The sequence below is a fragment of the Rattus norvegicus genome, chromosome 3 (genome assembly GCF_021556685.1).
Source record: "Rattus norvegicus strain SHRSP/BbbUtx chromosome 3, alternate assembly SHRSP_T2T, whole genome shotgun sequence".
Taxonomy (NCBI): domain Eukaryota; kingdom Metazoa; phylum Chordata; class Mammalia; order Rodentia; family Muridae; genus Rattus; species Rattus norvegicus.
The window spans coordinates 149,954,452-149,968,048 of NC_141536.1; the positions used below are offsets into that span (position 1 = coordinate 149,954,452).

The window sequence follows — 13,597 nt, forward strand, 5'->3', positions numbered from 1 at the left end:
CTTACCACTGGACAAGCCAAAGTGAGATAATTGATTTATTCATCATTAAGAAGTTTAATGAGATTTGCTTTAAGCTCCAGTAGCAGTGGCTGGTGAAATCAGATCTGACTGCCGTGGATAAAGCTGGGAAGAAGATGAGCAATGGAAAAGGCCCAACCTGCTTAGCCTTGTGGTGGAGAGATCATTATTTTAGAGAAACAAATAAAACTGATTTGTAATCTCACCCCTCATTCATGTAACGAAGCCTTACTGAGATCTACATGTCAGAACCAGGCAGGGTAAACAGCTGTTCTCCTCATCCCCAGAGAGGTCACAATGAACTAAAGAGCCAGATAAACAAGGACAACATAGAATGTTTGATTTCCAAGATGAGGAGTGGGCCAAGAGCTTGGGAGCCTGGATAGAACAGAGGCTGGCTCTTCAGCATCCTTGGCTGATAGCTGCTGTGGAAAAGCTTATGTTTGAGAAGAGCTGAGCACTGGGAGTGGATGCCCCAAATGGCTGGTGACTCGTAACTGGGATTATATGAACATTTGAGACTCAGGCTTGCTCTGGTTTTCCAGATGAAGTCATTCCAGACACATGCCATCTAAAAGAACACACATCAGGTACTGGTCATGGTGCCCTGCCTAGGGCTCAGTTATGGGAAACACTCATAAAGGTCAGCTTTTGTTTCTCTCACTCTGCTTGCTGGCCATAGTTTGAAAATGGTCATAAGCAGGAAGAAAATAGAAAACTCTATAACGAAGAGTTGATAAAACAATTACAATTATAATCTCTCCCCCCTTTTAAAAACAGAGTCTCACTATAGAGCCAGAACTATCTGGTCTGGAACTCATTCTGTAGACCAGGCTAGTATCAAATTTACAGAGATCTGCCTGCTTCTACAACCTGGGTGGTGGGATTAAAGACATCACTTCATATATTTACCTGTAAGAACTTACCTGTAAGAACTTCATTAATCCTTACAGAACCCCCAAATGAGAGATATGCTGGTATTCCTCTCCTACCATTGCTATGATAAATCAGTACAGTCATGATGACTTACAGCAACATGACTTTATTATATTGACAATCTAGGTCCAGGAGTTTGATGTAGTTTCCACCAAGGAGTGAGGAGTCTGCCTTCTCTAGAAGCTAAAGGGGAAGGCATATTCCCCCCACCCTCACTTCTTCAGCTTCTAGAAGCTGCCCACAACTTGCTCATGTTCTACCTTCAAAGCCATCTTCCTTCTTTATCTTTTAAAGATGACCATGATTACACTGGGTCCACTTGGACCATTCACTGTGGTCTCTGTAATCTTATTAGCAAACTTAATCTACTTTTTCTCTCTTTCTTTCTCTCTTTCTTTCTTTCTTTCTTTCTTTCTTTCTTTCTTTCTTTCTTTCTTTCTTTTTCCTTTCCTTTCCTTTCCTTTTCTGTCAGTAATTTAACAGATCTGGGGGATGAGGACATCTGGAGAAGTCATTATCCTCCCTATCAGCAAATGATATTTTAAAAAAGGCTAACCTGTCAATGGAAAGACAAGACCATCTCTGTGATAGTGAGAATATATGAAGTATATGTGCTCAACAGCCAGGGGGATAAACACCGCCATAGAGTGGCTCCCCGCTGGGAAAACACAATGGAGGAGCAGGGTGTCCTGTGCTAGTTGGAAGGTGGTTTTTGTTTGCTTGTTTGTTTTTTCCCCAGTACTATTATTGTCCCCAGTTCTCAGATGGGACATGTGAGGATTACATAGCTGTCACTCAGACTGTGAAAAGTGACAGAAGAGTCAGTCATGAAGAGGCAGATGCTGAGTCTCCTGTCTTGGAGTCAAGCTTCAGAGTCAGGCCTGGCTAATCTTTTTATCCACTCAAGTGCTCTAGGGAAGAGGCTACAGGTGCTGAACTCTGTCGTGCACTGGGTGGCTCAGATAGGGAAAGCCAGTGCATGCCTTGCCAGGAGTTGGGGAGAAATGCATTTCCTGAGAGAATGGGGTTATTTGTAGATGAAACTCACCAACCATCAGGCATCGCCTCTCTCAGCAGAGAGCATGATCAGCTTTTGACATTAACCCCGGGGCAGGAAAGAGTAGCTCATTAAGCTCTGGTGGGGATGCTGACAGCTGCAGATGTGAGGTCATGTTTATGAGCGACTTACAGTGGGGACCAGTGACACCTCATTACTGGCACCCATCAAGGGCCTCTTCTTCCTTCTTCATCCCCCCTATCATTTTTTTCAGTGTGGATCCCATAATTAGCAACTGTGTTGACTCTTGATCAATTCGTTTTGCTAGATTGGGACAGAACATTGCTGGATACACGTACACATCAAAAGGGTATCACATGAAAGTGTGTGTGTGTTTAAGTGTGTTAGGGATAGTATGGAAGGGGGCTACAGGATTCCTGTATCTGCCTGCAGCCACAGAAGTGTGCCCGAGGGACCCAGCACCTCTCTGATAGAGTTCCTCATTTGCTCCAGGGCATCCATGGTAGCTGGATCCCAGCATTCCCTGTGATGATATAGGCCACCTAATACTGTCAGTGTGTCACATAAAATTGGCACATGTACTCCAGACACTGACTTATATCATCTTGACTAATTCTTACTTCAGCCCTGCCAAGGCTCTCCAATCTGAAAGTAGAAGCTTCGCATAGACAGGTCACTTGTTTGGGGTCAACACAGCCCAGCGGTGTTTGCTCTAAGCACACAATGCTGTCTAGCTATATAACACCGCGGGGACCAGAAGCAGACATGATCTTGTACAGCTCACTGAGTGATGTTCAGAAATACAGCCTTTCTGTGGCAAGCGATGAGGAGGAAGGTACTAAGCCCAGCCCCGTCCTCTTACACGGTGATGCCTGGAGGAACAAGCCTATGCTGGTTGAGGATGTATATCAATTCCAGAGCATGGTTTCCTGAGCTGTTCCAGAACGTGCCAGCTTCTATGTCCAGGATTCGCTCAAAGGCAGACTGCCAGGCCTTTTGTAACATATCCTGATCACATGGCCAGCCCCACTTGCACTGCTCCATGGCAATTTGACTGCCTTTGCTCATTCTCTGTGGAGAGCTAATGTGGACAGGTAGTATGATCTCCCATGGCAGGCATTTGGTAGCCTTTATAACTTCTCAGTGTTTCTAAGTGTCAACATTGGGATTCATAAGCTTCCTGTAAGCTCAGGATATGAAAATCCACACCCTACAGTTTTGGACATAGACAAAAGTCCTAAAACTTGGGTCTTTCACTAAGTAGCTAGGCTTGCTGGCTCACCGGGAAGATTTGTCAATCATTTTTTTCTGGATGACAGTGGGCCCTTGTGGCCCTTCAGACTCATGGCTGTTACCTTTATATATTGAGGATTGGCTTCACATTTTATATGATGACTGTTTCCAGGACTCTCTCTGACATGTGTAAACCCCTCCTGGCTCTGTCTCAATATATACAGTTGCTCAAGACTTGCTCTGCAAAAGATGGGGATTTCAACGTTCTCTTGAGTTGGCCCAGGGGAGGAACACAGTAGGAGGCAGGATGGATAGCTGGTTCACCCATTGGATTATGTAGTTTGTAGCTCAGGCTTTCAAGCTATGTAGCCCTTCCTTACAAAACAGCAAACAACAGTAAGTCATAACACACTTAGCACCGCAGAGAATCGGAACACACTGAAGGGGCCTAAGAAAAGACCTAGAAGGAATCACAACAAAATCAGAACCTGATGTTTTCTTAGTGGAAAGTCAGCACTTCTTGTAGGCCCAGAATTTGCCTCTGTCATGCCTACACTTTAAAACATCCCTCTGAATTCTCTGAGGCTCTTTCCACTGATAGGTGGGGGTCCATATTCCTTCACTTTGAATCATGATTGACCTTAGTGAGAGGTTGCCTTGCAGGGTGGGATGGATAGGAAGGTATGTGGTTTCCAAGGTGATAATGCCTCTTCCTGGCTTTTCTGAGACACTCTCATTTTGCACCTTGTGCGATTGTGTAGGAAGGCCAAGGCTACTATGTTGTGAAGGAGTTCAAGATACATGAATGGTCCATGTGCAGGGATTCTGACTGACTGTTACATAGGTCCATACTGACAACCATTATAATTAACACCAGACACGTAAGTCAAGATGCCTCCAGATGATACCAACCAGTAGCCATCTAATCTTTTGCCTTGCAGAGTTCTCAGCTAAAACCTCAGTCATCCAGGAGCACATATCACCCACCCTTCCTCTTTTTCTAGAGTTCATGAACATAACAAAATGCACTAAATTTTAGGGCATGTAGTTTGTTCCTTAGCAAACTATACCTGGACCAGCCTTTAGCTCTGTGGCTTTAGATTAGACTCTTCACTACATTTTCCCTCTTACTGCATTTCAATAATAACAAGAAACTGGCTTCATTGTGACATTTCTATACATGTGTACAGCACAGTGTGAAGAGTCTTGACTTCTTGGAAACAAACACATGATAACTGTAACTAACTTTCCTCAAGGTTTACATTTAACAATGCATATTGAAGTTGCCTGAATATAATAAGTGCCCAGAAAAATCATGACTACTGTCTTAGTTTGTGTTTTATTGCTGTGAAGAGACACCATGACCAAGGCAATTCTTATAAGTGTCAACATTGAATTGGGATTGGCTTACAGTTTCAGAGGTTCAGCCCATTACCATCATGGCAGGAAGCATAGCAGCTTGTAGTCGGACATGGTGCTGGAGAAAGAGCTGAGAGTTCTACATATTGATCCAAAGGCAGCACAGAGAGGACTCTTCTGCATTGGGTAGAGTTTGAGCATAGGACCTCAAAGCCCATCCCCACAGTGACACGCTTCTTCCAACAAGGTCAGACCCACCCTTACTACCCATCCTCACAGTTTCAGTTCCTGTGGGCCAAGCCTATTCAAACCACCACAACTACCTTCCAGAAGACATTGCTTATGTCTTTTGGTTCCCTTAGAGACAAATGGGTCTTGACTATAAAATCAAAGAAGATTTAAATGGAGTCCATTATCTGTTTGTAATTAAACCACATGACCCTCTGTTAGCACTTAGACAATTTTTGCTAGACTCAAGGCAAGTTCCATAAACAGACTTCAGAAAGGAAATACAAACCTTCTTTTGTAAAACATAACCTCTAAAAAAAAATCTATCCCCAGGGCCTATTTGCCACTCCCCCAACCCAAAATAAGGACGCCTCCTTTTCCTTAAGCTATTCCTCAGTGTAAGCTCTTGGGGAGTTTGCTGACACTACAGATGACTGGTCATGAGGTAAACATTTTAGGAGGCAACTTTTCACAAGTACCACCACTATCCCACTGGGGTTTTGAGACTCTCCACTTGGGATTTCAGAGCCGAGGAGAAACTCAAAAGGAACCTGGGTAATCTTATCCCAAAGAAAGGGAAAGGAAGAAAGGCTGGCTCTTAGAGGGCAATCAGAGTCCATTTGCAAGTCGACAAGGGAATAGCAGAAGGTAAGTCCATGCCCCCTGTGTGGTCTTCATAACTCAGACTCTCCTGGGTCCTCCACCAGCCTGCACTCGGGCAGAGTCGTGTTGTAGGTCGACATGGAATGGATGGCTTGCTATTTGTAGGCCCAAGTTGGATTATTCTTTCTGCATCCCCTTAGTAAATTCTCCGAGAACTCCAAAGGTGTTTGCTGAGCACCCCGAATAACCATTTCTCACTACCACTGTGTGGGCCTCAGCCATACCCCTTTGCCATTTCTGCATTTCCACAACTGTCCTACAACCAGGAGAGAAATGTCCCCTGTCATTGATCTCTAGAGATGCAGAGTCTGTTTCTTGGGACACCTGATCGCCTCCAGAGGACTGAGACCATTTACAAACAAATCCAAGCAGGAGTGTTAAGTTCTGAGGAGATGGAATGGGTACACTCCTTTACCAGCCTGACTGGACTTAGAACAGACTGGGGTACACCCTCTCTGTGTGTCTGTGGGAGTGTTTCTGGATGTCCGAGGGAGAAAGACTGTCTTGAATATGGGTAGTTGTTTCCCTGGGACAGGGTCTTGCATGGAATTAAAGGACAAAGCCAGGAGTCCCAGTGTTCCCCTTTCTTTTTCCCTCCCCTGATATGAATTTGCTGCTCCATTTGCCTTTCCCACCATAGTAGACCACACCCTCTCAAGTGTGAGCTAAAGCAACCTTCTTTAGTTGTTTGTCTGATATTGTGATAAAAAGGAACGCGTATGTCATGTTTTCTGATTCGAGTACCAACTGTCAGATTGCCTTGGGTCACAAATCTGGGAAGGGGAGGGCTCCGCTTGGAACTAAAGAAGGCTTTCTGTGATCTGTACTTTCAGTGGCTCTGAGCTCTGCACACTGTTGCGCAGTCTCCCTTATTAGACATGGAGTCTTGGTGGTGCGCGCCTCATCTAAATTCTATGCGGGCATACTCGTGTGCGTGTGGCACATGCTCCTGTGTGGGCAAACTTGGGGGCTATTTCCTGGCTGCTTTTTACTGTTTTGCTTTTGGTACAGGATCTTTCACCAGCTCAGCTTAAACAAGCTTCCAGTTCAGCTTAAACAAGCTGGCCAGTAGGCCCAATGGACCTATTGCTCCGTCTCTCCAGTATTGGGGTAACGGGCACACGCCATCATCCCTGGCTTTTTTGTGTAGGTTTTGGGCATCGAGCTATCAAGCTCCAGCCCATACACTTATAGGCAAGCCTGCTACCAACTAGATATTTTCTTAGCCGACTTTTTTTTTTCTTCATCTTCAACACAATGTGTGCCCTCTGACTCATAGCATCCCTGCGAGCTTTTCTTTTTCTTTCTTTCTTTCTTTTTTTTTTGAAGGAATATGTCTATTTCTAGTTGTAAGTTGAACTTAGTTGTCTAGTTAATCGCACAAAGAGACATTAGGGGGCAGTGACTAGAGCTCCGGGCTGAGCAGAAGATGTTCTCGGTCCTGAATCACAGAGGAGAATGTGGGCTGAGCTGTGATGCTGTGCTTAGGAGCAAGGCCTACTGCGTCCGTGATTGAGTCACTGTGCCCCTGAGAGAGACCTGCCAGTTATTACTGACACACCAAAAGCAGGGCTTTGAGCTGTGGGTGATCCAAAAACACAAATTTATGAAGATAGTCCTCCCTATTGAGAAGCGCCAGCTCAACTAGGCGGAGAAAAGCCCTCATCAGTGCCACCTGGTGAGAAGTAAATGGGGAACGATAGCTCGCCTAGCTGCTGCAAATGCATCGCACAGGAGAGGCTCTGAGATTATTTACAAGACGCTGAGAAATGCGCTGATCCTATCTCCGAATCGCCAGAGTCCCTGCACGGGCACAACCAACCCTGCTTGTCACTTGTGGATCAAAAGTGGGCGGGTGTCTGAGCACAGTTAGACGGAGTGGGAGGGGGACTGACCCAAGTTCCTGCAAGCAGAGATGCTGAGATGCTGAACTGGGAGTAGAAGTCTGTTGGGATGGTAACCTCAGCGGCACCACAGGAAAACGTGGTAAATGCAAGTAGAGAGGTAAACGGATTGGGAGAATTCCCCTCCGCCTTGCTTTGAAGAGTCTAGCTCTCGGTGTGTCACTGTCTCGCCTTTCTTCAGTGGATTTTTGTGGTCCTCAGCCTTCTAAACTTAGCCACGCCCCCTGGGAGGGTAGATTGTGAGGCCAGGGACACCCAGCAGTCATCGTGGCTATCCTATTCTTTGAGGACTGGCAGTAAACATGGTGGCTATCCTATTCTTTGAGGACTGGTGGTAAACTTACTGAATTGAGGGGCCAGAGGAAAGGGAAACAGGAGATGACACGACGTACCCCTTAATTCCTGAGGGTTTCCACGCAGATTTGTGACTGATTGGCCCATGTATACAAACCGAACTAAACTATGCTTCGATACCATATCAGAGTCACGAGTCCGAGTTTTTCTCACGTAGTGAGTTGCTTTCCTATCCAGGGACCTAGTGTAGGATGTTTGTGGGAGGTCACGTGACCCCAACTCTCTGGTGCCAACAGCTATTTCAGACAAATCCCCCAGATTGTTTGGCTTCTGGTGGATATATTTGATCTGGAATTTCCCTGAGGTCTGGTTTCATTTGCCAGCTGTACAGATTACATTGATTGATGTGTGTGTGTGTGTATGTGTGTGTGTGTGTGTGTGTGTGTGTGTGTGTGTGTGTGTTTCAAGTCTTTTTAATCAATGCAAATCTGCCTGGACTCCTAGAGTTGACTGCAGTTTGCCCCTGAACATCTGGGATAATGTACCCTGGTGGACTGGGAAGGCTGGGCAGATACCAGGTTTGGCACAGATGGTCTCCTGAGAGGCTCCAAAATGGCAGCTGGCTAAAGCTCTCTAATGCACAGCTAGCCACTCTGGATCCACCAGGCTCGGATCCTTGTCTTCTGTGTGAACACTGTCACCCTGCCAGCTCTGTCTACTTCTAAGTAGAGGGCAGATGGTGTCCTTCCATGAGATGAAGAGGTCTTAGGTCCACAGAGTGATTGACAAGGCAGATGATCTCGGGTGATCTATGCCCTTGGGTACCTTGGCTGTAGCCCAGCATTAGTGACTCTATTTTCTTAATTTTGAATTTTGAAGCCTCTGGAGTTCTGAATCGCTGTTCCCTTCCCTGCAAGACTGCTCCCCTCTCTTCTCTCACCATTTCATAGTTGTTTGTTGACAGTAGTTGTTGGGTTGTAGACATTTAAAAAACAAGAAGCTTCATCCCTAACTAGGACAGCTGGATCACACCCTCCTCCCAAGGATCATCTCAGAAGAGAGAGTGGAAAGATTAAGAGCCAGAGGCTGTGAATGGTGAACTCACTGAAGCAGTGCTTTCCAGACCTAACAGAGTAGTAGCACGCAGGAACTCAGAGAGGTTATGATAGGATGCGAGAACCAAGCCAGACAAAAATCCCAGCATGGGGGTGCAGGTGGTTATGGAGTTTTCATATCTAGCTGAGAAACCACTGCCATTGGTGGCTGCTGGGAGAGGGACAGTTCGTTTCCTTTAAGGATGAGCCCTATCCCTACTCCCAGAGGCTACCCATGACCTAGTAGATGTCCCTATACCCAGGAACATGCAGGCAGCACTAAGTACACTTGGTGGGTTAAAAAAAAAAAAGAACACACGTAGTTGGGTGGGATTAATGGTGAGATGGGGTAGGGGGATTGGAGGAGAGGTAATGGGAGGTAGACTTGATTACACCACATTACATACATACATAAAATTCTCAAAACAATAAAGATTTTTAAAGAAAAAAAAAACCTACCAAGACAAATCAAATAGCAATACCAAAGTCAACCAAGAGGGCTGACTCATCTCTGTCATTCCACATTTCACTCATCTCTGTCACCCTCCACATTCCTCATTGTAGGTTGAGAACAAGAGTCTAATTTTTCAAATGAGACCATCTCATGGGACTTCAACCTCAGACCCTTACCTTGCAGCTCTGCCTGTCAATCACACACAGTGCCGTCTCCAGGAGCCTGAGCTCTTAGGCCTGGTAAGTCCTGGCTTTCTATATGAATGATGAGCTCCCTCCTCCTCCTCAAAGAACAGTGTGAGTTTTTGGCTTTAACTCCAGATAAGTCTAAGCTCAGTTTTGTCTTAGAACAATGGGTAGAAGAGCTATCTATAAAGGGCTACAAAACAAGTATTCTAGCCTTTGGGGTTCCTAGTCAACTCTACTCCTGCGGGGAGAAAGGAGCCACAAGCAGAATGCACATGAAGGAGGTATGGCTATGCACCCATGAACCCTCATTTTCCAAAGAAAGTAGTGAGCTCTTTGTGCCTTTCAGATCACAGCTTACCAACTTTTAAGTTAGAGCATTGGCCCTGGGAATAATTATGTCAGCTGAGATCTTTTCTTGAATACATTTAAAAAAAAAATCCAGATTCTGCTTCTCACAATCAAAGAATCTGGAGTAGAATTCATACTCTGTGCTTTTGAGAATTTTCTGGATCATTAATCATGAAGTAGAGCTCGAGGTGCACCACAGGTTGCCTCTTTCTGCTGGTGGGATGACAAAGCCACAGTGACAAACAGGAAGGAGAGTGCACTGGCCTTCTTCTAAAACCTGGGTGTTTGCTGTGTTTTTCTCCCTTGCTACCTCTTCCTTTGGGGGACCTCCAGAGACCTTTCCTGGAATACCAGAGGTGTGACAAGCTTAGCTGTGGACACTCACAGTGGGAACATTTCTCACCTCATTAGTTTTCAATTGCCTGTCATTTAACTCTGGAGGATCCGTCTACTATACAGTTAAGCCCAATGGCAGGACTATTGATAAGTCACAGGAAGGAGAGCTTGAAGCTCCCAGGAGTAGACATGAGTGATGGACACTTTAAAACAGACTTGTCCCCATCTCTTGAGATATTGACCTGTTAATGGAAGACCAGAATAGGCCAACCATTTTTACCTGGAACCAGTTTACACCATTCATTCATTCATTCATTCACTCATCTATTCATTCAATTTTTTCCTTCATGGATTTAATTAACATTTACTTAACATCTATTTAAATAAATAGTGCCTATTTTGGCATTTAGGAAAGAAAATGGAATGAGACCTCATCTTTGTCTTACTTCACTGTGATTCGAACGATGAGGGAGACAAATTCATGAGGTGTTTAGAGAGGAAGTGATATGTCTTCCAGCACATGTATGAATCATTTGGGGACACAAGTCTGTGCTGGTTCAGAAGTCGGTCTGGGGTCTGAGGTTAGGGTTCAGTCTCTGATCCACGAATATGATGAAGACCACTGAACCATAGGTCACCGATGAACAGGTTACTGAACTTGGTGGCCACAGGGAGGTATTAAATATAGGGACATACCTTGGAAAGTAAGTTCTCATGGCTTAAAACTAATTTCTCTCAGGATGAGTGAACTCCTAGGCAAAAGGGCCCTATGACCTTGAACAGGTAGCATAGCAGGGGAAACCAGAGAACAATTTCTTGTCTTCTCATTCCCGTGTCCTGTACTCACTGGGGTAAGGTTGGAAGAACCAGGCTCATCACAAAAACCTGTTTTGAAGAACTAGTTTATGTTATTTTGGGGTGAAAGCTATTGTGAAATGTTATTGTGGGGGGTGAAAGCTGATTTAAAAATCAGCCCATTTGAAGAATGAATCAGGACTTGTGAAGAGATATTTTGTATGTTAGGGAGATGATAATTTCATAAAATGGAATTGCTAAACCACTACCCAACAGTGCCAATGAACTGAGTGGAATTTTCTCCATGTTAGCCTCATAGCATGTCAACATTGGTGGGGAGTGGGGGTGATTATTCTAGTTAGCTGTCTTTAACTGAGTTCTAAGGAATCTTCGATCTCTCTATTGGTATTTGTGGTAGAGATATGCTGAGGTGAGGGTCCATGTGGGTCCTTTGTGTGGTCTAAATTGGTGGGATAGTTAGAGGGAGGTCAAATTATTTATCTTGTTTCTCCTCTCATCCCTCTTTTCTGGCTCTATCTACATTCTTTCTCCCTCTTTGGAATTCTAGCCTCTTTAGGGAACAGCCATTAATGTATTGGCTCCTTCATGGGGCGAGGTGGGTAAGAAGCAGAGCAGAAGAGATGCTGAATACGGACAAGCTGGCACATTCCTATAATCTCAGGGAGCCAGAGGTAGGGAAGTTGAGAGCTCAAGGACAGCTTCAGCTCTATAGTAAGTTGAAACTAGGTTAGGCTACAGGAGGGTTCATCTTAAAACAAAAGAAAAGCAAAGACTCGGAACAAGTAAAAACAACAGATGTCGTCCAAGTCAGGGGCTACAGCTTGCTTCTGTGGACAACTGTGCCTGGAGGCACATCATCTGGTACGGACTTGTCTACGGACAAGATTTGGTCTGTCTTCTTCATTCTCCTTTCTCAGAAGTCACCTAGACAGACTGTGGCAAAGGAAGCTTTGGAAAAGCACCCCTCCACACCAGCTATGGCCCTTTTCCTGAGCCTTTCATGGAGCAGGTTGCAGAAGGCGGTAGTAAACTGAAGCTCTTAGATCTCCATCCTTTGATAATCTTTTATTTTTTTGTAAAGGACTTTAAAAAAATACACTGAAACCTTTGTTTCCTGTTATTTCTATGCTGCTTCCACATACGGACTAGATCAACCACCTGGGTTATCTTCTCCTTCCTTCTTTGTTTTACGCTCATGCATTTGTTAGATGATGTTGATCTCTTCTTGTCCTCAATGCTTTGAAACATTGACATGGTGAGGACCTGATTTTTATTATGGCCTTAAGATTCTCAGAGCTGAGAAGACAAGACAAGAAGGAACAGAACTGTAAATAATTACAGACAAGTCAGAGACGTTTTGGGTTTTTGTTGTTGTTGTTGTTTGTTTGTTTTCCTTTGTTTCTCCAGAGCAAACAAGGATTTGAAAGCCTGAGCACTGGTCAAGGAGGAAGAGGAAACTTTTCATAAACTCCAAGAGAGCAGCCCATCCTGACCACTTGAGTCACTTGCCCTCATTTTCCTCTGGCCACACCATACGTTCATTGTATATTCCTGGTTTGACTTCTGGACATGGTTTGAGAAATTAGACAAAGTGATAATTCTCTCTGCATATTTCCTTGTCTCTCTCAATGTCTCCAACTTTCTCTGCCTCCTCCTCTCTTCCCATCTTGTGTGTTTGTGTGTGTGTGTGTGTGTGTGTGTGTGTGTGTGTGTGTAAAATGGAGAGGAGACAGGAAGGAGGTGAAGAAAGAAGAAATTACATCCAGGAAGAACAGTTATTAAGAAAGTATGGAAGCCTGAGTGATGGAGTCCATGAGCCCCTGCCTGTTCCTCAGCTGAACCAGAAAGAACAGAAAAGTACAAAGGACAACCCAGAGGAAGCTGACTGTTCTGTGCTAGCTTCCTGCTCTCTTGAGTGGGCAACTGGCTGACTGGTCTCCACCTAGCCTGGGAGGCTTTGTGCTCCATGTGCTTTAGGATTCCACCTACCCTCCCCCTCGGCCCTCTCCGACCTCCAGTGGTGCTATTTATCATTCCTTTAAGGTCCTCATGTTCTTGGAAGCTCGTTGTTTCTCTCAACCTATTGAGGTTCTAATTGTATCGAGAGGAATTTAGGTTACTTTGACCTGAGATGGGCTTTTAGAAGCCAATAAGGGTGTTCCTCTTCAGATATTTAGCAGCGATTGTCTTATGAAGTGCTCTCAAGTCCACGTTCCAAGAACAAGGCTATAATTTCTATTCAAATAGCCTCTAATGAGATATACTTTTGTCAACTTCTGGGGCCAAGTCAGACTATGGAAAAAATACTTCAGATCTCTTGGCCCTTAGACAAACTCAAAATATGCACAAAGATGCTTTGGAAAGTACTATAGGGGCTCGGAATACAGACAACTGGGATTAAGAGGTGTCAGAATTTTAAGAGGCATTTTCCTGTTGTTCATTTACTTCTTCAGGAAACGGCTACTGAGCATCTATGTATAAATGCCAGGGCTGAGCAGTGTGCTGGCAGCAAAGGAGGAATGCAAAAGAAACTCTGCACCATAAGAATGACACAGCCCTATGTATAGGTGTGTGTGTGTGTGTGTGTGTGTGTGTGTGTGTGTGTGTGCATGCATGTAGACAGTTATACACATGTAATGATGAGGTTTGATAAATATAATATCACTCAAGCTATCGCAGTCCAATCTTTCATCCAAACTGGGACATAT

At 44.7% G+C, this 13,597-nt stretch overlaps 1 long non-coding RNA gene across 1 annotated transcript; it reads left to right on the plus strand.

The window, feature by feature from the left end:
• The first annotated feature begins 6,986 nt into the window (after positions 1 to 6,986).
• LOC120101777 (uncharacterized) lies at positions 6,987 to 12,500 on the plus strand. Its single transcript, XR_015683954.1, has 3 exons — positions 6,987 to 7,133; positions 9,312 to 9,440; positions 12,297 to 12,500. It is a non-coding gene; the product is annotated as an uncharacterized LOC120101777 (long non-coding RNA).
• Positions 12,501 to 13,597: the final 1,097 nt, after the last annotated feature.